Below are 24,896 nucleotides of genomic sequence, written 5' to 3'. Positions count from 1 at the left end.
AACGCCACGAGGAAACGGAGCGGCGAACGGACAGTCAGGACCAGGACGAAGTGAGTACACCCAAGCGGGCAAGGAGACAGAAGCAAGCCAGGGGCAAAGCAAAGCAGGTCAAGCAGAACTGCAGCAAGGCAGAAGCACGGCAGAAGCAGGCTGGAGCAAGCAGCAGTGGGGCCAGGAATCCAAAAGAATTACAAGCACTGAGGGAGAGAACAGGGCAGGTAATAAAGGACAGGGGGCGGAGCTAACTCCGACAGACCAGGCCGCGATAGGCTCTCCCACTCCTGAGCCTGCCACCCTGGTTGGTGGGAGATGGTGTCAGTCGAACAGGTCTGGCCTCAGGTGTGGATTGATTAATCCCAGGAGTATACCTAGATGAAGTACCTGGCAGATCCCTAACAAGTTCTCTTTGGAGGTGGTCGCATCCTCTGTCGGTGCTGGTGCACTCTTGTTCCAGAGAAGTCCCAAGGGCAAGTCAAGGGTATGTGGATATTTCTCCAAGCTCTTCTCTTCCGCAGAATGCAACTACTCGATTGGGGATCTGGCGTTACTAGCCAACAAATTGGCTTTGGAAGAATGGAGACATCTATTAGAGGGCGCAGCTCAGCCGATCCTGATTTTTACAGACCACAAGAATCTGACCTACCTCCAGACGGCCCAACAGCTGAACCCTCATCAGGCCAGGTGGTCACTGTGCTTTACTAGGTTTCAGTTCGAGCTCCATTATCGCCCCGGCCGACAAGAATGTGAGGGCCGATGCCTTGTCCAGGTCTTTCAAGACGGAACACACCATGGAGACCCCACAGAATATTATTGATCCGTCTTGCATTATCTCTGTCAATCCCCTGCAAGTTGAGGACATTCCTCCAGGGAGGACGTTTGTGCGTCTGGCTGATCATGGACGAATCCTCCGCTGGGGTCACTCCTCTAGACTGGCAGGTCACGCAGGGGCCCGTAAGACCCGGGATCTGATGGCTCATCATTTCTGGTGGCCCACGCTGCCCAAGGACATTATGGACTTCGTTTCTGCCTCTTCAGTATGTGCAGCCAATAAGGCCGCTCACTCCAGACCTGCTGGTCTGCTCCAGCCATTGCCTGTGCCCAATGCTCCCTGGCAGTATATAGCTATGGACTTTGTTACGGACCTGCCTCTCTCTGTTGGATGCAGTGCTATCTGGGTGGTGGTGGATCGAAAAGAAACACACAAAAAAAATTATATTTATTGAAATAAAAAAGAAACACACAAAATTCGTTAACCATTTTATTGTAAATAGAAAATGCTGTCATTGAAGTGGTCCTAAAATGCAAAGTAGTCCAACAACCGAATCTGTAAAAAAACACAAACCAACACAAAAAAAACATTAGTAAAGCAAAACAATTATTATACTTTTCCTGGGTCCAGTGCTGGAACCGCAATACCAGTGAGCTACGCTGTTTTCGTAACTTCAGAAGTTATAGGGGGCATGAGCACTATAAGTGCCTAGTGTAGCATCAACTCTAAATACGGCCCTGCTAACCATATAAACCCAGACTTAGGCCGCATGCACACGACCGTAGATTTTGTTCGTAATTGCGGACCGTAACTACGGTCCGCAATTGCAGACCCATTCATTTGTATTGATCACGAACACCCTCCCATATATTTGCGGGAAGGTGTCCGGGCCGCAGAAAGCCTCCGCAAAAGATAGGAAATATCCTATCTTTTGCTTTTTACGGACCGTGCTCCCATACTTTATATGGGAGAACGGGCCGAAAATGCGGGTGGATATCTGCGGGCGCCAGCCGCTGGCCGTGCCCTGATCACGGAACGGTGTGCATGAGGCCTTAGGTCTCTTTCAGGCGGCAGTATTCTGGTCCGTATTTTGCTTCAGTATTTGGAAGCCAAAACCAGGAGTGGGTACGAAACACCCAAGAGGTGCAAAAATTTCAATTATAATTTTTCTCTGTGTAGGTTACACTCCTGCTTTTGGCTTCTAAATACTGATGCAAAATACTGACTGAAATACTGCAGTCTAAAAGTGGCCTAGGGTCTCTTTTAATACTTGCATATTTCTTCAGTATTTTGCATCTGTATTTGTAAGCCCAAACCAGGAGTGGAACCCCTTCAGTGTTTTGGACTCACTCCTGGTTTTGGCTTAGCAATACTGATGCAAAAAACTGACCAAAATATTCCAGTGTAAAAGAGACCTTTAGATGGATTTACACATTGCAATTTTTACTATGATATGAACGAAAATAGTTGGTTCTTCTGATTGGATTATATGATTTATGAAAATATTCCTGATCCATTTATCATAATGCTATAAAAGTAGTATCTAAACAGCGCCATAAGAGAAATTCCATTATGGGAAATAGATATGCTTTAAATTTTCGGCATGTAAACAGAGAGCTTAGACAAAGTTCTGGTAAAAACCTGATTGGAGCTAAACCCAGCATTATGTAGATGTTCAGCTCTCGAGAACATTATGATTGATATCAAGAAAATAACTCATGTTGCTTTTGAAATTTCGCAGGCTAAGGGTATGTTCACACAGCAAACTAAAAACGGCTGTAAAATACGGAGCTGTTTTCAAGGGAAAACAGCCTCTGATTTTTAGCCGTTTTTTTTAAGCATCTAGCATTTTTTGATGCGTTTTTTACGGACGTTTTTGGAGCTGTTTTTCTATTGACCCAATGAAAAACGGCTTCAAAAACGTCTCAAGAAGTGGCATGCACTTCTTTTTCAGGGCGTGTTTTACGCGAAACGAAACGCCATTTTTCCCATTGAAATCAATGGCCAGTTGTTTGGAGGCGTTCTGCCTCAGTATTTTTAGCCGTTTTTCGGGGCATTTAAGGCCCGAAAAAACGTCTGAAAATAAGCCGTGTGAACATACCCTAAAGTTTCATGGTATTGACAAGTCAGAAATATGTGGTGAGGTATGTCAGTAAGTTTTGTTATATTATTCTGTTTTTTATCATCTATGGTGATGGTATTCTTATTGGTGTATGTGAATAGAGACATACATTGTTTACCGACATGCTTAGACACTGTGTCACTTGAGAGCAATGACTCATGTGGCAGCGTGTTTTGCGGATCTCTTTGAAGTGATAGGGTCCCCTAGTTTTGAGTCACTGTCAGGTAATAAAGCCTACAGAGATTGTTACCTGCTGGTGACTCAAACTCTGCGTGCCTGTTGCAGTAATGTACACAAAGCATATCTGTTTTGCAATGGCTGCAGGCACTTTGTTTCAGTGTTGGTTTTGTTTGTCTCCTCTCAAAACTCTAAATTCTCTTGGTTTCACTCAAATTCCTTGATCAACCCTAATGAGACAGTGCCTTCAAAGTGGTGTCAGCGGGTGACCTTTTAAGTAATACAGACATAGGGGCTCACTATATATACTATATGGACAAAAGTATTGTGACACCTACACATTACACCTACAAGAGCTTTTACGACATCTTATTATAAATCCATAGGCATTAATATGGATTTGGTCCCTCTTTTGCAGCTAAAACAGCTTCCACTCTTCTGGGAAGGATTTCTACAAGATTTTGGCATGTGTCTGTGGGAATTTTTGGTCATTCTTTCAGAAGAGCATCGGTGAGGTCAGAAACTGATGTTGGACGAGAGGCCCTGGCTCACAATCTCAATTCTAGTTCATCCCAAAGATGTTCGCTGGGGTTGAGGTGAGGGCTCTGTGTGGATCAGTCAAGTTCTTCTACATTAAAGAGGCTCTTTCACCACATTTTAAGTGGCCTATCTTGTTCATAATGTGATCGGCACTGTAATGTAGATTATAGCAATGTTTTTTATTTAGAAAAACGATCATTGTGAGTTATGACCTATTTTAGCTTTATGCTAATGAGTTTCTTAATGGACAACTGGGCGTTTTTTACTTTTTAACCAAGTGGGAGTTGTGGAGAGAAGTGTATGACGCTGACCAATCAGTGACCAATCAGCGTCATACACTTCTCTCCATTCATTTACACAGCACATAGTGTTCTTACTAGATCACTATGTGCAGCCACATAGACACACATTAACATTACTCAAGTGTCCTGACAGTGAATATACATTACCTCCAGCCAGGATGTGATATCTATTCAGCAGGGGCGTAACTAGGAAAGATTGGGCCCCATAGCAAACTTTTGACTGGGCTCCCCCCTCCCCTGGGTGTCACACAACCCCCCCCCCTTGTAGATAGTGCCTTTTTTACAGCCCCCCCTGTAGATAACGCCATACAGCCGCCCTGTAGATAACGCCATACAGAACCCCCCTGTAGGTAACACTATACAGCCCCCCTGTAGATAACGCCATACAGCCCCCACTGTAGGTAACACTATACAGCCCCCCTGTAAATAGCACCATACAGCCCCCCAGTAGGTAACGCCATACAGCCCCCCGTAGGTAACGCTATACAGCCCCCCTGTAGATAGCGCCATACAGCCCCCCCTGTAGGTAACGCCATACAGCCCCCCCTGTAGGTAACACTATACAGCCCCCCTGTAGATAGCGCCATACAGCCCCCCTGTAGGTAACGCCATACAGCCCCCCTGTAGGTAACGCTATACAGCCCCCTTGTAAATAGCACCATACAGCCCCCCTGTAGGTAACGCCATACAGCCCCCCCTGTAGGTAACGCCATACAGCCCCCCCTGTAGGTAACGCCATACAGCCCCCTGTAGGTAACGCTATACAGCCCCCCTGTAGGTAACGCCATACAGCCCCCCCTGTAGGTAACACCATACAGCCCCCCCTGTAGGTAACGCCATACAGCCCCCCCTGTAGGTAACGCTATACAGCCCCCCCTGTAGGTAACGCTATACAGCCCCCCCTGTAGGTAATGCTATACAGTCCCCCCTGTAGGTAACGCCATACAGAACATGTCTTTTGTAGGAACAACAGGGGTTGACCTGCTCTGCCGTAGTGTTAAGTGACATCGCCCTGTAGTAGCCATAACGGCAGCTAGCGGAGCCTCCGGCCATGGTGAGGGCCCGTGCCGGCGGGCGACACGGGCCCCCTCATGCCGCGGGCCCCGTATCAGCCGCTACGGCTGCTACAGGGGTAGTTACGCCCTAGCTATTCAGAATCCTGACACTTTGCTAACGTTTGTGTGAGATTTACAGCAAGGAAAGCATAATCTCACGGGATTACACTGTAAACTATTATTTAAAACGAGATTACACTTGCCTTGCTGTAAATCTGACACAAACGTTACCGAAGTGTCAGGATTGTGAATAGACATCGAGTCCTGGCTGGAGGTAATGTATATTCACTGTCAGGACACTTGAGTAACGTTAATGTGTGTGTATGTGGCTGCACATAGTGATCTAGTAAGATTACTAATTGCTGTGTAAATGAATGGGGAGGTGTATGATGCTGATTGGTCAGCGTCATACACTTCTCTCCACAACGCCCACTTGGTCAAAAAGTAAAACACGCCCAGTTGTCCATTAAGAAACTCATTAGTATAAAGCTAATGTAGGTCATAACTCAAAAATGATCGTTTTTCTAAATAAAAAAACACTGCTGTAATTTACATTACAGCGCCGATCACAATATGTACAAGATAGGGCACTTATAATGTGGTCAATTCATTCAATCATGCCTTTATGGACCTTGCTTTGCGCACTGGGGCACAGTCATGCTGGAATAGAAAAGGGCCTTACCCAAACTGCTCCCACAAAGTTAGAAGCGTGCAATTGTCCAAAATGTCTTGTATGTTGAAGCATTAAGATTTCCCTTGACTGGAACTAAGGGGCCTAGGCCGACTCCTGAAAAACAACCCCATAGCATTATCCCTCCTCCACCAAATTTTACAGTTGGCACAATGCAGTCAGGCAGGCAATGTTTTCCTGGCATTCACCAAAACCATACTCGTCTATCAGACTGCCACGTAGAGAAGGATGATGTGTCACTTCACAGAGCATAGTTCCACTGCTCCAGAGTCCAGTGGCGACGTGCTTTACACCACTCTATCCGACGCTTGGCATTGTGCTTGGTTATGTTAGGCTTGCATGCAGCTGCTCAGCCGTGGAAACCCATACCATGAAGCTCCCGGGGCACAGTTTTTGTGCTGATGTTGATGCCAGAGGACATTTAGACTTTTATGCACTATGTGTCTCAGCACTCGTTGACCCCCTTTTGTAACTTTACGTGGTCTGCCACTTCATAGCAGAGTAGCTGTGGTTCCTAAGCGCTTCCACTTTGCAATAATATCACTAAAAGTTGATCGTGGAGTATCTAGGAGGGAAGAAATGTCACAAACTGACTTGTTACAATGGTGGCATCCTATTAAAGTACTATAGGAATTTGTGAGCTCTTTAGAACGACCCATTCTTTTACAAATGTTTGCACTGGCAGACTGCATGACTAGGTGCTTGATCTTATACATCTGTGGCAATGGGACTGAATGGAACACCTTAATTTAAAGGGAAAGTGTCACGAATTTATTTTTTTTATATGTTATTGCTTTTAGTATGACATTAAAATACATTTTATTTATTAGTTTTTTTGCATTGTACTTTTTTCTTTTTTCTTTCTTTTACTTCTCTATGGGGCTGCCATTTTTTTTTCATCTCTGTATGTGTCGATTAACGACACATACAGAGATGGAATACGGCACATACATCCCCATAGAGAATGCGAACGGGAGCCGTTCCATTCACTATAGCATACGCCGTCTGTGTGGGAACGGCGCATGCGCCGCTCCCACACAGTCCAAAAGGAAGGTCTTCGGCAGAGCGACATCTGGCGCCATTTTCATGTGGACCGGAATCCGCGGCCGGACATCAAGATGACTACTTCCGGTCGCAGCTTCCGTCCATATGTTCAGAAGCAAGGACTAGGAGCGGAGGCAGCGGAGGAGGGAGCGGAGGCAGCGGCGGTGGCAGGAGCAGGTAAGTTATGTTTGTGTATGTGATGTGTGTGTATGTTATACTGTCTGATTACCACTGTATCTAATCCTCCTACACAGTGCATTCGCTCAAAAAATGGCGGCACACAGTGTAGGAGGTTTGAACATTCAACCCCCTCCTTTCTCCTGGCACTAGCCAGGAGAAAGGAGGGGGGATTGTTTGAGGACACTAGAGCGAGTGTGTCTTCTCCAATTTTGCAGCATAAAGCAATGAGGTTGCTTTACCACATGCCAATGCTGCAATTTGGGGAATTGCTCCCTCTAGTGACCAGCACATGGAAATTTTATAAATTAGAATCTAATTTATAATATTTCCTGACTTGTGTAAAAATTAAAAAAATTAGAACAATGTGTAATCATTTATATACTAACAGTTTAACTAAGAAAAATATATATATTTTTCGTGCTACACATTCCGTTTAATGATTGTGAGGTGTGTCCCAATACTTTTGTCCATAAAGTGTGCATAGTAAAAGTGAAGCTCCACCTATATTATAGAATTGTATTATCTTTATATCTGGTCTGCAAAGATACTGTCTGGGTGATTGTTCATGCAGCTTTATGTGTCTTCCCCAATTTTGTACAAAAGATGGCTGCACATAACTGTATATCCAAATACTGTAACCTCTTGTATAGGTACGTCTAATGCGCCAAGGGGTTAAAATATACTCTTGTTTTAAAGGGCTCTATTGCATCTTATAGGTATATTTCTGTGCATAAACACTCATTGTACAATCATATGTCAGTAGACAAAGCAAATGCTAAATGTCCCACTAACCACAGGCACCACATCAAGCTCACAGAACAAGAGGCGACACTCATTACCGAGTTCTGACTAGAACTGTTTATCCAGACCATCATGGGGTGGTTTACAACGTGCGGCACACAAGTCTGAGATCACCATGTTCAATGCCAGTTGTCAGTTGGAGTAGTGTAAAGCACACCACCACTAGAAACATATTCTCTGGAATGAGGAATAATTCAGCTTTGTCTGCTAGTCTAACAAATAGACTGTGGTAGAATACGTTCTGTCTATGTGTATCATAAATAGTTAAATGTATTGGAATTTTGTTAGGAGCAAAATTGGTCTTAGGCCCCATGCACACAAACGTGCTTTTGCGGCCACAATTCCCCCGAAAATCCACGGGAGAATTGCGGCCCCTTTCATTCCTATGGGGCCATGCACACGACCGTTGTTTCCACGGTCCGCGCATAGCCCAGGAGCCCGGACCGCAGAAAGAAAGGACATGTCTTATTACGACCATGTTCTGCGGTCCAGGCTCATAGAAAATAATGGACGCGGCCATGTGCACGGCCATCAATTTGCAGGCGGCTCGCAAGTGACACTCCGTGGCCGGCCGACCTGAAAATCATGGCCGTGTACATGTCTACGGTCATGAGTATGAGGCCTTAGGGTGGTTTCACACACAGTGTTTTCCTACATTTTTAGTGGCGTTTTTTGCAGCGTTTATTCGTGCAGTTTTTAGTGCGGCCAGATGTTACATTAAAGTCTATAGTAAAATATCAAATTCACTACACACAACTGCACTTAGGTTTGTGATGTTTTTGATGCAATTTTGTGATCAGTGGCGTTTTATTCTAAACGCAGCATGATTTGGGTATGGCGTATTTTTCAGGTGTTTTTCCCATAGGCTTCTCTATAGGACTTCAAAAATTACAGAAAAAAAGCATTTACAAAATAACACCAAACTAAAAACGGCACCAAAAACACCATTAAAAACGCCTTTTTAGATGCATTTTTTTATTTCTGGTGCAGTTTAATTTCCAGAAAAAATCTGGGTGTGAAGGAGGTCTTAAGGTGTTTTTTTTATTATTTGGTCTGGACACTTAGTTCTGTGAAGTATGCAAGGGCATATGGAATTGTGTGCTTCCAATTTTGTGGGAACAATTTTAGGAAGTCGCTTCAACAGGCTCTTCTTTCAGTAGGACATTGCTCCCCGGCATGTAGCAATGTTCATGTACTTGTAGATGAATGGATGCAAATCTTACAGCCATCTTCCAAATCGAATGCAATGGCTTCCCATAAGGGCATGCCCCCACGTGGCGGTTTTCCTCCGCAACTGTCCGCATCAATGCCGCACAGAATCTGCCTTGCAGATTCTGTTGCTGATCTGCCCAAAATGTGCAGTAAATTGATGCGGACTAGCCGTTGCGTATTGCGGTGAAAGTACTTCCCTTCTCTCTATCAGTGCAGGATAGAGAGAAGGGACAGCACTTTCCCTAGTGAAAGTAAAAGAATTTCATACTTACCGGTCGTTGTCTTGGTGACGCGTCCCTCTTTCGTCATCCAGCCCGACCTCTCTGGATGACGCGGCAGTCCATGTGACCGCTGCAGCCTGTGATTGGCTGCAGCCGTCACTTAGACTGAAACTTCATCCTGGGAAGCCGGACTGGAGAAAGAAGCAGGGAGTTCTCGGTAAGTATGAACTTCTATTTTTTTTACAGGTTGCTGTATATTGGGATCGGTAGTCACTGTCCAGGGTGCTGAAACAGTTACTGCCGATCGCTTAACTCTTTCAGCACCCTGGACAGTGACTATTTATTGACGTCGCCTAGCAACGCTCCCGTAATTACGGGTGCACACACAGTCACCCGTAATTACGGGAACCCCATTGACTTCCTCAGTCTGGCTGTAGAGCTGGAAATACATAGGTCCAGCCAGAATGAAGAAATGTCATGTTAAAAAAGCAATACGCATCCGCAGCACACATAACATGTGCATGACATCTGCGGACTTCATTGCGGAATTTAGAATCTCCATTGAAGTCAATGGAGAACTTCCGCAATGAGTCCGCAACCAGTCCGCCACTGGTCCGCAACATCGATTGTATGCTGCGGACACCAAATTCCGCACCGCAGCCTATGCTCCGCAGCGGAATTTTCAGCCTCGTCTAAACGAAGCCTACTAAAAAGAAGTGGGAGGCAATGGAGAAACGGGTCCGCTGCGGATTAACGCTGCGGAGTGTCCGCAGCGGAAATTCAGAGCAATTCCGCCACGTGGGGCTTTGCCCTAAGAGTGAAGGCGGCACAACTTCATAGTAATATACATTGTTTTAGAATGAGATTAACAAGCACATACGGATCTAATTTTCAGGTATCCACATCATTTTAAACATGATAACATCACATATGGGAATGTCACAGAAAATGCATAGACAGACAATTTTAAACGATTTTAAAGATTTTAAAAGGAAACATTTTTATTACATTGTTGCAGATGTCTTGCAATATATGTCCCTTTAACAATTATTGTTCAATAACAAAAATATTGGAACGCTGGTTGGATTAGGGACAAAGTGACCTTGGTAGTTCCAGGTTTACAAATAGGACATATGCCCCACAGTGTCCAACGCCCTTGTTTCTTTTGTTTTTCTTGTTCTTTTTTATAAAGTCTCTATATAAACAACGGGGCCATACTTGTTATATCTAGTATTTCCAGACATATACTCATAGAAGTCCAGAGAGCCAAGGTATAGCTGGACTTATAAGGCCTTATTCACACTGATTTTCACGCGCGTCTCACGGACCTATGTAAGTGAATGAGGCCGTTCAGACTGTCAGTGATTTTCATGCAGCGTATGTGCGCTGCGTATAACTCACGACATGTCCTATACTTGCCGTGTTTCGCGCAGCACACACCCATTGAAGTCAATGGGTGCGTGCAAATTGCGCTCGGAACACGGAAGCACGTCCGGGTGCCGCGCGTGATTCGCGCAACAGTAGTAAAAAGAATGAATGAAACCAGAAAAGCACCTCGTGTTTTTCTGTTTGTAAACATAAAAACAGAGTGTCATAATGATGCCGGCTGCGCGAAAATCACGCAGCCACGCACCATATGCTGATGTCACACTGAGCTTTTGCGCGCGCAAAACGCAGCTTTTTTTGCGCACACAAAATGGACACGCTTGTGTGAATAAGGCCTAAGTCTTTTTATAACATTGCTATCTAGTATTCCCAGGAAAGCATGAATTAAATGTGTTTCTTTACATACTACAATGACATGCAATGACTTTTGATACATACAGTATTGTCTAGTGTCAGGCTTTTCATATAAAACATTATTATTGTATTGTTTTATATGTTCATTGTGGTCAAGGACGGTCATTTATGAAGAGAGTTTTCAGTAAAATAATGACTTCAACGGTGCCACTCACTAAAATTCCAGAAACATATTGTACCTATCATAAAAGAAAAATCACAATTATTTCTTAGGCTGACATAGACATATATTAGACATAGCACTTAGTGTTTGCTTATTATTTTTTTTCATCCATTTGCATGGCTTCTGTAATTGTATTAGTTTGTCCTGCATGCTTTCTAAATGGGCCCGCTCTTTCTGCTGTAATGCTTGCCCTTACCTTGGCATTGCTGCCTGCTACCCATACATCCCAATGTTCTGTGCAAAGCATTCTGAGCCAATCGGATGTCTTCTCATTTACGGAGAACATTTACAGAGAATCTTCAGGCTGCTGGACGTTGAGAAAATGTTTTCTTGTATTCACCAACAACAGATTTATGCAAAAAAATTGTAAAAATAAAAATGGAAATTGAAGGAGTTGCGCAGGATACTATTTTTCTTAGTTCATTCTTTCATTCATATGACATCGGGATGTCATAATAGGGCATATGGACAGGTCTTAATGAGAAAAACAGAGCTTTTAAATTGACTGTCCCTTCTTCCCCTCCACTGGAGCCTGAGAGTCCATACATGCAGCGGTGCTCAGCTCTGTGAACGCAGTAGAGAGGGAGAGAATTTTTTTATTTTTAAAAAGCCTTCTTATTCTTAAAGAGGTTGCCTCATAAAGACAATCTATATCCATATGTCCATATGCCCAATTATGGTATATGGACGTAACTGAGGGCATCCCCCACTCGGGACCCCTCCGCTCTGAGCCAGAGTGGAGAGTGCTCTGTAAGCGGCCACTGCAGAGGAAATATCTGGCTGGCCATGATATCTTCTGGCAAAATCAGCTGAACAACTCGGCAACTTCAACCTTAATATTTCATTTTGATTTCCGTATTCTTGAAATACCTATTATGGAATATAATGTTATGACCGATTCTATGAGAAAAATTTCACCATGTCTAAACATTGTAACTTGTGTGAAGACCTTTAATGGGTTGTCCAGGATTACAAAAAAAAAGGGTCTTTTTTTTTCATCTACCAAAAACTGTTTTTTCTAATCCTGTAGAGCAAATCGAACCAGTTTCCAGTATTTAAAGATCAGTCTAAGTATGCTTAAATATGTCTACAATAAATAATCCTTTCCATTTATAATCCATATGGCTTGGTTAAGGCCCTATTACACTGGCCAATAATCGGGCAAACAAGCGTTCATATAAATGCTTGCTCCCGATCATTGCCCTGTGTGATCAGGACAACGATCATTCGACGTACGAGCAAACGCTAGTTTTTTGGCTGATCTGCTCTTTTATACAGAATTAAAAATTATCATTGTCGGCAGCACATCTCCCTGTGTAATCATGACGATCGCTCGTCCCTATACATAAGCAATCATTGCGTGTGAAATGAGCAAACGAGCGTCGATCAACGAGCTGTCTCGTTGATCGACGCTCGTTTACACGGCCCACATCGGGCCATGTAATAAGACCCTTCTGTGTATCGAAAAAATAAGACTTAGTCCCAAAAAGATACAGTTTAATGGGTTAGGGCTGCGTTCACATCTGTGTCAGGGCTCCGTTCATTCCGTCTGAGCTTTCTGTAGTCGACTATGGTATCGATTCCGTCAAAACGACGGAACCCTTAAACAATGGTGACAAACTGAAACCATTTGCACCGGATCCATCACCATTGAAATCAATGGTGAAGCAAATGGAAACCTATGGTTTCCGTTTGGCTGGGTTCACACGTGGCGGAATTTCACTTAAATTCCGCTGCGGACACTCCGCAGCGTTAATCCGCAGCAGAGCCGTTTGTCCATTGACTTACACTTTAATTTAGCAGTGTTCGTTTAGACGAGGCGTAAAATTCCGCTGCGGAGCATAGGCTGCGGAGCGGAATTTGGTGTCCGCAGCATGCTCTGTCTGTTGCGGAGCAGTGGCGGACTCATGGCGGAATTTCTCCATTGACTTCAATGGAGATTCTAATTTCCGCAATGAAGTCCGCAGCTGTCATGCACATGTTATGTGTGCTGCGGATGCGTCTTGCTTTTTTAACTTGACATTTCTTCATTCTGGCTGGACCTATGTATTTCTAGGTCTACAGCCAGACTGAGGAAGTCAATGGGGCTCCCGTAATGACGGGAGCGTTGCTAGGAGACGTCAGTAAATAGTCACTGTCCAGGGTGCTGAAAGAGTTAAGCGATCGGCAGTAACTGTTTCTGCACCCGGGACAGTGACTACCGATCCCAATATACATCTATCTGTAAAAAAAAATGAAGTTCATACTTACCGAGAACTCCCTGCTTCTGTCTCCAGTCCGGCCTCCCAGGATGACGTTTCAGTCTAAGTGACGGCTGCAGCCAATCACAGGCTAATAACAGGCTGCAGCGGTCACATGGACTGCCGCGTCATCCAGGGAGGTCGGGCTGGATGCCGAAGGAGGGACGCGTCACCAAGACAACGGGCGGTAAGTATGAATTTCTTTGACTTTCACAAGGGAAAGTGCTGTCCCTTCTCTCTATCCTGCACTGATAGGGAGAAGGGAAGTACTTTTACCGCAGTCCGCAGCAGCTAGTCCGCATCAATGTACTGCACATTTTGTGCAGATCCGCAGCAGAATCTGCAACGCAGATTCTGTGCGGCATTGATGCGGACAGTTGCGGAGGAAATCCGCCACGTGTGGTCATGCTCTTTGTTTCAGTCAGGGCTCCGTTCCTGGGTTCCCCTGACGGAAAGCTCAGATGGAACCCATGAACGGAGCCCTGACACAGATGTGAAGGAAGCCTTAGGGGTGAGGGTTAGTTACAATAAATTATAAACTTGGCCTCGGCTTCGCCCGGACACATGAAACTGTATGCCACAGAGTTGCGTACCCTACAATTCGCATTTTGTAAAAAAAAAAAAAAAATACATATTTCACAGGGTACACATTTTTTGCAAGATTTGCTGGTATTGAAAAGCAAAGTCGATACATCTGGTCCGTAGAAGTCTATGGATATGTTTAGCGTAGAAGTTGGTAGCATTTCTCAGCCAACTTGCACTGTGAACCTAACAGAAAGCTGGAAATTCATGCAGTAATTTTGAAGGCTTCCTGATATCACAGAATGAATGAGCTAAAAAAAAAAAAAAAAAAGTTTTCATATTCAGCAAAAAAAAACATGCTGGAAACATCAGTAAGATGATGATGATGATCACCAACAGCTTCTATTAGGCCATGTGTAAGCTGTATAATTACATGTTCTATAAGGCACAGTAAGGATGCGCCTATGTGAAGCTCTGCTTGAAGGGTGTTGGTACAGGTGGCCACAGATTGCGCCTGCTGGGCAAAGATGGCACACAGTGCTTGTTCTGCTTACTGCTGTCATAAGATAGTGGGTTATGCTTTGATTACTATTAAGGGGACACTAAATGACTGCTCTTGGGGGAACTGATAGACTACTACAAGTCTAAGGGGGAATACTGCTGTGATTGTTAGGGCCTGTTCACATCTGCGTTGGAAGCCCTGTAATGAGCCTCCGTCACAGATCTGGCAGAAAATACCGGAAACAATAGCACGGACACCATGATGGAAACCAGACAGCACCCATTAAAGTCAATGGGTTCTATTGGGAGTCGATGGTGTCTGTCATGAAACTGAAGCAGCACTTCCGGTATATTCATTGTTCTGCTCCTCCGACTGAGCAGAGCAATGGAGACACTGACGCAGGTGTGATCAGGCCCTTAGAGGGAAGAGGAGGCAACACTGCATGAATTGTCTCCCACTGCAAGTTTGTTTTGTTTTTTTAAGGCGCCAAGAATTCTGTGTCTATAGCCTCTTAATATGTAAACCCGGTACTGATTTCAACTGTAAAAAGCTGCCTGTCTTTAATGATCCAGTAAATCAGTCTATATGGTGGAATGGCTAGATCTCATCCATTCTGACATATATGTGATTTCAAATCAGATCTTTACTTTATTGCCTAACCCTAGAATTATGCAACAGAATCTGATCATCTAGAACAGCGTTCTCAAACTCGGCTGGTTAAATGGGCCGCACATAGAAAAAATGTGAAGTTGACGGGCCGCATTACTTTCAAACTTGATACAGTACAAAATGATTGTTAATTAATTAGCTATTTGAACTACTATAACAATACTACATGCTATAATAATACTACATTACTGTAATTATTCTACTATACTATAATATTACATTACTATAACAATACTACATTACTATAATAATACTACAACACTATAACAATACTACATTACTATAATACTACATTACTATAATAATACTGCATTACTATAATAATACTACATTACTATAACAATACTACATTACTATAATAATACTACAACACTATAACAATACTACATTACTATAATACTACATTACTATAATACTACATTACTATAATACTACATTACTATAATAACACTACATTACTATAATAATAATATATTACTATAACAATACCACATTACTATAATAATACTGCATTACTATAATACTACATTACTATAATAATACTACATTACTATAATAATACTGCATTACTATAATACTACATTACTATAATAATACTGCATTACTATAATACTACATTACTATAATAATACTACATTACTATAATAATACTGCATTACTATAATACTACATTACTATAATAATACTGCATTACTATAATACTACATTACTATAATAATACTGCATTACTATAATACTACATTACTATAATAATACTACATTACTATAACAATACTACATTACTATAATAATACTGCATTACTATAACAATATTACATTACAATAATAATACTGCATTACTATAATACTACATTACTATAATAATACTGCATTACTATAATACTACATTACTATAATAATACTACATTACTATAACAATACTACATTACTATAACAATACTACATTACTATAATAATACTGCATTACTATAATACTACATTACTATAATAATACTGCATTACTATAATACTACATTACTATAATAATACTACATTACTATAACAATATTACATTACTATAACAATACTACATTACTATAATAATACTGGATTACTATAATACTACATTACTATAATAATACTGCATTACTATAATACTACATTACTATAATAATACTACATTACTATAACAATACTACATTACTATAATAATACTGCATTACTATAATACTACATTACTATACTATAATACTACATTACTATAACAATACTACATTACTATAACAATACTACATTACTATAATAATACTACATTACTATAACAATACTACATTACTATACTATAATACTACATTACTATAACAATACTACATTACTATAACAATACTACATTACTATAATAATACTACATTACTATAACAATACTACATTACTATAATAATACTACATTACTATAACAATACTACATTACTATACTATAATACTACATTACTATAACAATACTACATTACTATAACAATACTACATTACTATAATAATACTACATTACTATAACAATACTACATTACTATAATAATACTACATTACTATAACAATACTGCATTACTATAATAATACTACATTACTATAACAATACCACATTACTATAATAATACTACATTACTATACTATAATACTACATTACTATACTATAATACTACATTACTATGATAATACTACGTTACTATAACAATACTGCATTACTATTTAACAATACTATATTGCTATAACAATACCACATTACTATAATAATACTACATTACTATAACAATACTGCATTACTATAATAATACTACATTACTATAACAATACCACATTACTATAATAATACTACATTACTATACTATAATACTACATTACTATAATACTACGTTACTATAATAATACTACATTACTATAACAATACTGCATTACTATAATACTACATTACTATAATAATACTACATTACTATAATAATACTGCTAGGTTTAAACTTACCGAAAATTTGCGAGTTTACTCCACGTGCTTATTTTAGCAATCCAGTTTTCAGTTTATGTGTCGCTAAATGCAGTCTGGCGGCTCAGTTGGCAGCGTATGGCAGACACAAGAATGTCAAGATTGAGCAGCCCCTTTTTAGATAGTGCCACAGTGCCCTCTGTGGATAATGCCACAGTGCCCTCTGTAGATAATTCCACAGTCCCCTCTGTAAATAGCGCCACAGTGCCCTTTGTGGATAGTGCTGCACCCCCCCCCCCCTATATAATGCCACAGTTCCCTCTGTTGATAATGCCACAGTGCCCTCTGTAGATAATGCCACAATGCCCTCTGTAGATAGTGCCACACACACGCACATGTAGATAGTGCCCCATACCCCTTTGTAGATAGTACCACACACCCCTTTGTAGATGCTCTGGCCTGGGGATTGCTCTGCTGGAGGAGCTCCTGAAATCACTGTCCATATATGGACAGTGACATCAGGGGATGCTCCTGGTCCAGGTTCCCCGGCCAGAGCATTGCCGATGCTCTGGCTGGGGATTCCTCTGCTGGAGGAGTCCCTGACGTCACTGTCCATATGTGGACAGTGACTTCAGGGGCTCCTCTAGAAGAGGAATCCCCAGGCAGAGTGTTGGCAACGCTATGGCTGGGGATTCCACTCCTAAAATGAGCTCCAATGGAGCTATCTACAGGGAGGGGGTGTAGCGCTGTCAACAGGGTAGGGTGTGTGGGGCGCTATCTAAAGGGGGGTAGTACTGTCTACAGGGGGCTATGTGGCCATTGCTCACGTACCGCTAACGATCCACCAGCGCGAGAAAGGGACTGAGCTCCTTCATGACGTGAGGAACTGCGCTCCTTCAGTGAGTCACACAGTAAGTTGCCCTCTTTTTCTGCAGGTCTGTGGATTATTTTTAATTCTATTGTCACTCAGCTTTTATTAGTCATTTTAAAAGAGATTTTTTTCAATTTTCTATATTTTTGTTTTTGGTAGCATCAATTATTTGTAGGTTGGCTGTAATATACTGTATAAGGCCTCATGCAAATGACAATAATTTTTATCCGCAATTACGAATCTGTAATTGCGGATAAAATACTGACCCATTAATTTCTATCTGCCACGGACACCTTTCCGTATATTTACGGGAGTGTGTCCGGGCTGTAGAAGTGACCCGCAAAAAATAGGACATGTCCTATTTTTTGCATTTACAGTCCGTGCTCCTATACTTATTACTGTGACCACGGTCCGCGAATGCGGATGACACTCCGTGGCCTATCCGTTCAGTATTTACTGACCATAAATACTGCACGGTCATGTGCATGAGGCCTTAGAGAATGGAAATAGCTAAAAAAGTATGTACACTTTAATTGCATCTATTTTATTTTTAGAATATCATCAGGAAATTTTCAAACACTTTCTGGACATTTATTGTCAGCTTTAGTACTCTACCAAATGAATAGTTACTAGATCAAAAAGAGGAGTTGGTGTTTTGATGGGATTCTATAATCCCTTTGAGTTTTGTTTTTATGGTGTTAACACTGTCTACGCCAATAGTTTACAAGATTCATTATAGACTTATTGTAGAGTTAAAAATCTACCAGTCATGTGAATGCATCACCTGCATATACCAGACAGGCTGACACCATGGCTGTGAATTTTTGGGTCAATTCCACCTCAGAATGATTAAAACGTGTGACCTGCCTGACTTTGTTTGGTGTGCAGGTACTAATGCCAATGAAATTGCAGCCTTTCTAGGCTTTTCGTGCACAACAGTTGTACGAGTACCATCAAAAGGGTGTAATAAACTAAACATTATCAAGGAATTGTAGTCCTGTGGGCAAAATTAGCATCTTTAGAAGAGAGCCACAGGAGATCGTCGGGTATCATGCAGACTGTCCAGCAGATCAAAATCCAGTTAATACCATCTGGATATATCAATAATTTCCCAAATGTCATCACAATGCATAGTGTGTTGGTCCTTAGCATGGCTGAACAGTAGCAGCAGGCCACCATATCTTCTTTCAGGAGCCTGACTCCAAAGGACATAACCAAAAACAGGACAGTGGAAATCTGAAAAGCAGAATCCTGGTTCCTCCTACATCACATTGTTGGAAAGATTAGAAGTTTTTCAGAATTTGGCTTAAAGGGAAGGTGTCATGATTTATTTTATTTTTTTTATTATATTGCTTTTAATAAAATATAAACAAAAATTTTATTTATTAGTGTTGTCACTTAATACTTTTTACTGTATTCAAACTTTTACTTCTCTATGGGGGCTGCCATTTTTTTTTCATCTCTGTATGTGTCGATTAACGACACATACAGAGATGCTATACGGCACATACAACCCCATAGAGAATGCGAACGGGATCCATTCCATTCCCAAAAGCGTACGCCATCTGTGTGGGAACAGCACATGCGAAGCTCGTTCGTCCGGCGCCATTTTCGTGTGGACCGGAAGCCACTGCCGGACAGTAAGATGACGATTTCTGGCTGCGGCTTCTGGCCATATGTTCAACGACGCAAAGGCGCAAGGAATAGGAGCGTAGACCAGCAGAGGCGGCGGTGGCGGCAGGAGCAGGTAATTTATGTTCGTGTATGATGTGTGTATTATGTTCGTGTGATACTGTCTGTTGAGCCCTGTATCTAATCCTCCTAGCACAGTGCAGTCGCTCAGAAAATGGCGGCACACAGTGTAGGAGGTTTTAAGACATTCAAACCCCTCCTTCTCCTGGCTCTAGCCAGAAGAAGGGAGGGGGGATTGTGTGAGGACACTAGAGGAGAGTGTGTCCACCCCAAATTTGCAGCATAAATCAATGAGGTTGCTTTACCACAGTGACCATGCTGCAATTTTGGGAACTGCTCCCTCTAGTGGCCAGCACATGGAAATGTTTTAATTAGAATCTAATTTATAATATTTCCTGACTTGTGAATAAAAAAAATGAAAACAATGTGTAATCACTCAAATACTAATTGTTTAACTGTAAAAAAAAAAAAATAATTCTAGCGACACATTCCCTTTAAGAAGTATGACCCATAGAAGCATCCTTAGTAGTGTGTTGTCATTTAAAGATGTGGTGGCAGCTGTGTAATGGTTGGAGGATTATTCTTCTGCCACTTATTTACTAAACTATCTAAGAATCTTGTCACATATCTAGGGGAAATTCCCAGGTTGCTACCCCAGGTGTAGCAACGGCTGACGTAACCAAAGAAACGTCACCAGGATACGAAAGCAAGCGGAACCCCGGGCAGAGAAGTGCAAGGCTGGATAAGCGGAGTGCCGGCGGCTGTAAATGATAAATCTAATGTCAGAGTCTGACAAATACCAAAATTCGGAGTTATACCGGTTAGTTACAATATCAGTTTTTAGCAGAACAATGTTAGCAGGGTGTTGTCATTATAATTCACTGTATTTAAACGATATATATTGTGCTCCCACAAATATGAAAAGTTGTAAATTCACTGAAGTGATAAATAAGTAAAATGTATAATTTTTATTTCATAGCTATCTAAAAACAGGGGTACAATCACCACTGTGAAATGCCCAACCGTGTATTTAAAAACGTATTAAACAAGATACTCCAGGTCCTAATTCGTTTGCGAACCCTCTATGACTGGGTATATATACAAAGATATCAAAATATGGAATCAGCGTTTAAACATTGGTGTAACAGTGGTTATGGCCCTAATGCACACCGGAGCCTGCGTTAACCGCACCCAGATCTCACGATGTATGGATACACAACAATGCCACTGCCCCCTACGAAAGATTCCCTCACTACACCCGACCCTACGCGTTTCAATACTTATCATCAGGGGATGCCAGCGATATTTCTTCAGCAGCAGATATTCTACTGCACAACACGGAAGCATGCTCGCCGCTGACATCTATGCGTGCATGCTTCCGTGTTGTGCAGTAGAATATCTGCTGCTGAAGAAATATCGCTGGCATCCTGGCCAGACTGACAGACCCCTGATGATAAGTATTGAAACGCGTAGGGTCGGGTGTAGTGAGGGAATCTTGCGTAGGGGGCAGTGGCATTGTTGTGTATCCATACATCGTGAGATCTGGGTGCGGTTAACGCAGGCTCCGGTGTGCATTAGGGCCATAACCACTGTTACACCAATGTTTAAACGCTGATTCCATATTTTGATATCTTTGTATATATACCCAGTCATAGAGGGTTCGCAAACGAATTAGGACTTGGAGTATCTTGTTTAATACGTTTTTAAATACACGGTTGGGCTTTTCACAGTGGTGATTGTACCCCTGTTTTTAGATAGCTATGAAATAAAAATTATACATTTTACTCATTTATCACTTCAGTGAATTTACAGGGTGTTGTCATTATCTAGTTATTTTAGGGACATAATAGAGTCTCATAATAGAGTCTTTACTTGTTTTAACCTTATTGGGTATCAATGTAATAGCAGCTCTTCACTTAATCTGAATGTAAATGTACAATACCACTGTGGCAGCATTTCATCTTATGCCCATTACACTGGTGCCTCCACCATCCCCCTATTACATCTCACTAGTTTTATGCTGCCCTAAACTACATTTTTTTTAAGAACACATTGAACACAATACAACCTTAACATCTGAACACAGCCTAAGGGACATATTAGTGGTTTACTATAACTTTTAATATTTTGCTGTCGGTATCCCTGGCTTTGCGCACACAATGGTTCTTCATCTCCCTCTTATAGCTTTCAGCTGTCGTGGTTCTAAACATCCCAGTGTGTCTTTCTTTGACTTGCTGGGACACACACATTTACGCGAAATAATGTGGCATATAACCGTTTATTCCTATTATCCAGCACTCTACTCCTGCTCCTCCTCAAGCGCTGAATTCTGGGAATGACACGTGGAAGGATGAACCAATCAAAGAGAAGTGGCGGAAGACGAAAACATCTTCAGTAGTGGCGGTTGCATATGGCGATCGGAAATATAATTCTGAATGCCATTCATAAGGTTTGGGCACATTTTGATTGCATTCTGGTGCCCTGATAATGTGTTGTGGTAGCTGCTGGCATGGTCCACTATTCAATTACATTTGTGAAACAATAAAAACAGAAGGCGGCTCTCAGCATTATTATTTTTTTGTCCAGTGTTTCTACTAGCCCTAATCTTGTCCTGCTATTGGGGGCATACAGATTGCACCCAATCCCTGCATTAAGACTGAGTTTGCTTGCCCTCATCCCCCTTAGAGGATCAGATACCATGGGAGTGCTGCTATATATTCTACAAGCATTTCTACAACATAGTGATTTGGGCATCTGTATGACGACAAGTGCCTGAAGTTGGTTAATGTACGATCACAACTGCTTTTCCCAATTGTATACAAAAGCGCGAAAAAGTCTGCTCTCATGTTTATATGCTTCTCCACTTGAAGATCCAATAACTGTGCCCAAGTTAAGCTAGGCTGGTATCCCATAGCAAAATCCAAGAGAAAACTGGTACCGGCATGTGTAAAATCCAGTTTTGCTGTAGCCACAAAAAACACTATTCACACAGGGTAAAATCAATGATTTTGTTACAATCTAGCGAGATAAGTGATTTTACTCTGTGTGAACAGTGTTTTACGTGGATACAATAAAACTTCACGTTCAAGCTTCTGTTAGTCTTTTACACTTGGCGGCCTTTAAATCGTCACATTCGTTCATACAACAAACTTACTACAGCCGGACAATTTGTTAAACGCAATAATCTACTGGCGGTTGTAATCTGAAGCTGTTACAAATGGCAGATTTTCATCTAGTTCAATGTCCTATAAGAGCAACCACAGGAGTATTTCATTTGTTCATACAACCATCGTTGTCTGTACAAGGTCATATATATGTTTGCACTATCGGAAGACATACTGGTGGTCCATCAGACAACCGGTTTCCATGCCATGTCTATGGACAGCATAGCTCCTGGGTGGAAGTAGAGCACAACCACTTCACCAGAAATACTTCAGGATCTGGTAGGCCTGGAAAAGTGTCAATTTTGTTATTGGTGCAACTGTAGTCATAGTGACCCCTGTTTTAATGACTGTTCTGCTTGGTATGAAATGACATAAGAATGATATCCTGTGTCTTAAATATTACTAGATATAGATGACACTGTAACTATAAATTATTTCTTACAAAAAGTCCTAACTAACTTTATTAACAAAATTAGGATTTTTTTCTTAATTTTTTATTTTGCTTTCTCCAATCTACGCATAAATAATTCTAAAGGAAACATAAAGTTCCATTTATATACAAGTACTTGTATTAGTATTGCTATTTGTAATCATGCTTGCTGTTTCTGACAAACTTTATTGTAAAAAGTAAGTGGAATCACTCTAAGGGCATGTTCAGACGTGGCGGAAGTTTTCCGCTGCAAATGTTGGTGCAGATTTGGGGCAATTACGCAACGAATCTGCACCAACATTTGCATATTTGACAGGTAATTCAGATGTTGCAGAAAACACAGTGGACTTGCCACAGATTTCAGTTTTTGCATTGCGCTTCTTCTCCGCAACGTCATGAACATGCTGCGGAGGGAAAATTCTGCACCGCAGCCTGATTTCCGCACAGTTATTTTCTGCAACGTCTGACCTAACTTTCCTAAAAATGTATAGAAAGAAATGTAAAAAACGGCTGCTGCAGAATTCCACTGCGGACTGTCCGCAGTGGAATTCAACAGCAATTCCGCCTCGTCTGAATGTGCCCTAAAGATGTTATAACAAAATGAAGGGTTCACACATAAGAGCCCGGCAATAACAGTGTGAGGATATTTAAAATGGGGTTTCTGCTGTATTTATGGGAACCATTACTATTTAAGGGCATGACCACACATGGCGGAATTCCTCCGCAACTGTCCGCATCGATGCCGCACAGAATCTGCGTTGCAGATTCTGCAGCGGATCTGCACAAAATGTGCAGTACATTGATGCGGACTAGCTGCTGCAGACTGCGGGAAAAGTGCTTCCCTTCTCCCTATCAGTGCAGGATAGAGAGAAGGGACAGCACTTTCCCTAGTGAAAGTAAACGATTTTCATACTTACCGGCCGTTGTCTTGGTGACGCGTCCCTCTTTCGGCATCCAGCCCGACCTCCCTGGATGACGCGCCAGTCCATGTGACCGCTGCAGCCTGTGCTTGGCCTGTGATTGGCTGCAGCCGTCACTTACACTGAAACGTCATCCTGGGAGGCCGGACTGGAGACAGACGAAGGGAGTTCTCGGTAAGTATGAACTTATATGTTTTTTTACAGATACATGTATATTGGGATCGGTAGTCACTGTCCCGGGTGCAGAAACAGTTACTGCCGATCGCTTAACTCTTTCAGCACCCTGGACAGTGACTATTTACAGACGTCTCCTAGCAACGCTCCCGTCATTACGGGAGCCCCATTGACTTCCTCAGTCTGGCTGTAGACCTAGAAATACCTAGGTCCAGCCAGAATGAAGAAATGTCAAGTTAAAAAAGCAAGACGCATCCGCAGCACACATGACATGTGCATGACAGCTGCGGACTTCATTGCGGAACTTAGAATCTCCATTGAAGTCAATGGAGAAATTCCGCCATGAGTCCGCCACTGCTCCGCAACAGACAGAGCATGCTGCGGACACCAAATTCCGCTCCGCAGCCTATGCTCCGCAGCGGAATTGTACGCATCGTGTAAACGAACACTGCTAAATTAAAGTGAAAGTCAATGGAGAAACGGCTCCGCTGCGGATTAACGCTGCGGAGTGTCCGCAGCGGAATTTAAGTGGAATTCCGCCATGTGTGAACCCGCCCTAAAGGAGCAGTTCACAAAAATTTTCTTAGAATTGTTTTCAGAGAAAACGGCATCTCCATTGCTGCATGTAAATATTTTTCTGTAGTCAGTGAGAGAAATGCTTGTCTTGGACAAGGATCGAAT

This window comes from Rhinoderma darwinii, chromosome 1, assembly GCF_050947455.1.
Source record: "Rhinoderma darwinii isolate aRhiDar2 chromosome 1, aRhiDar2.hap1, whole genome shotgun sequence".
Lineage (NCBI taxonomy): Eukaryota > Metazoa > Chordata > Amphibia > Anura > Rhinodermatidae > Rhinoderma > Rhinoderma darwinii.
The sequence above is the reverse complement of the archived record's forward strand: the minus strand, read 5'-3'. Positions refer to the sequence as shown.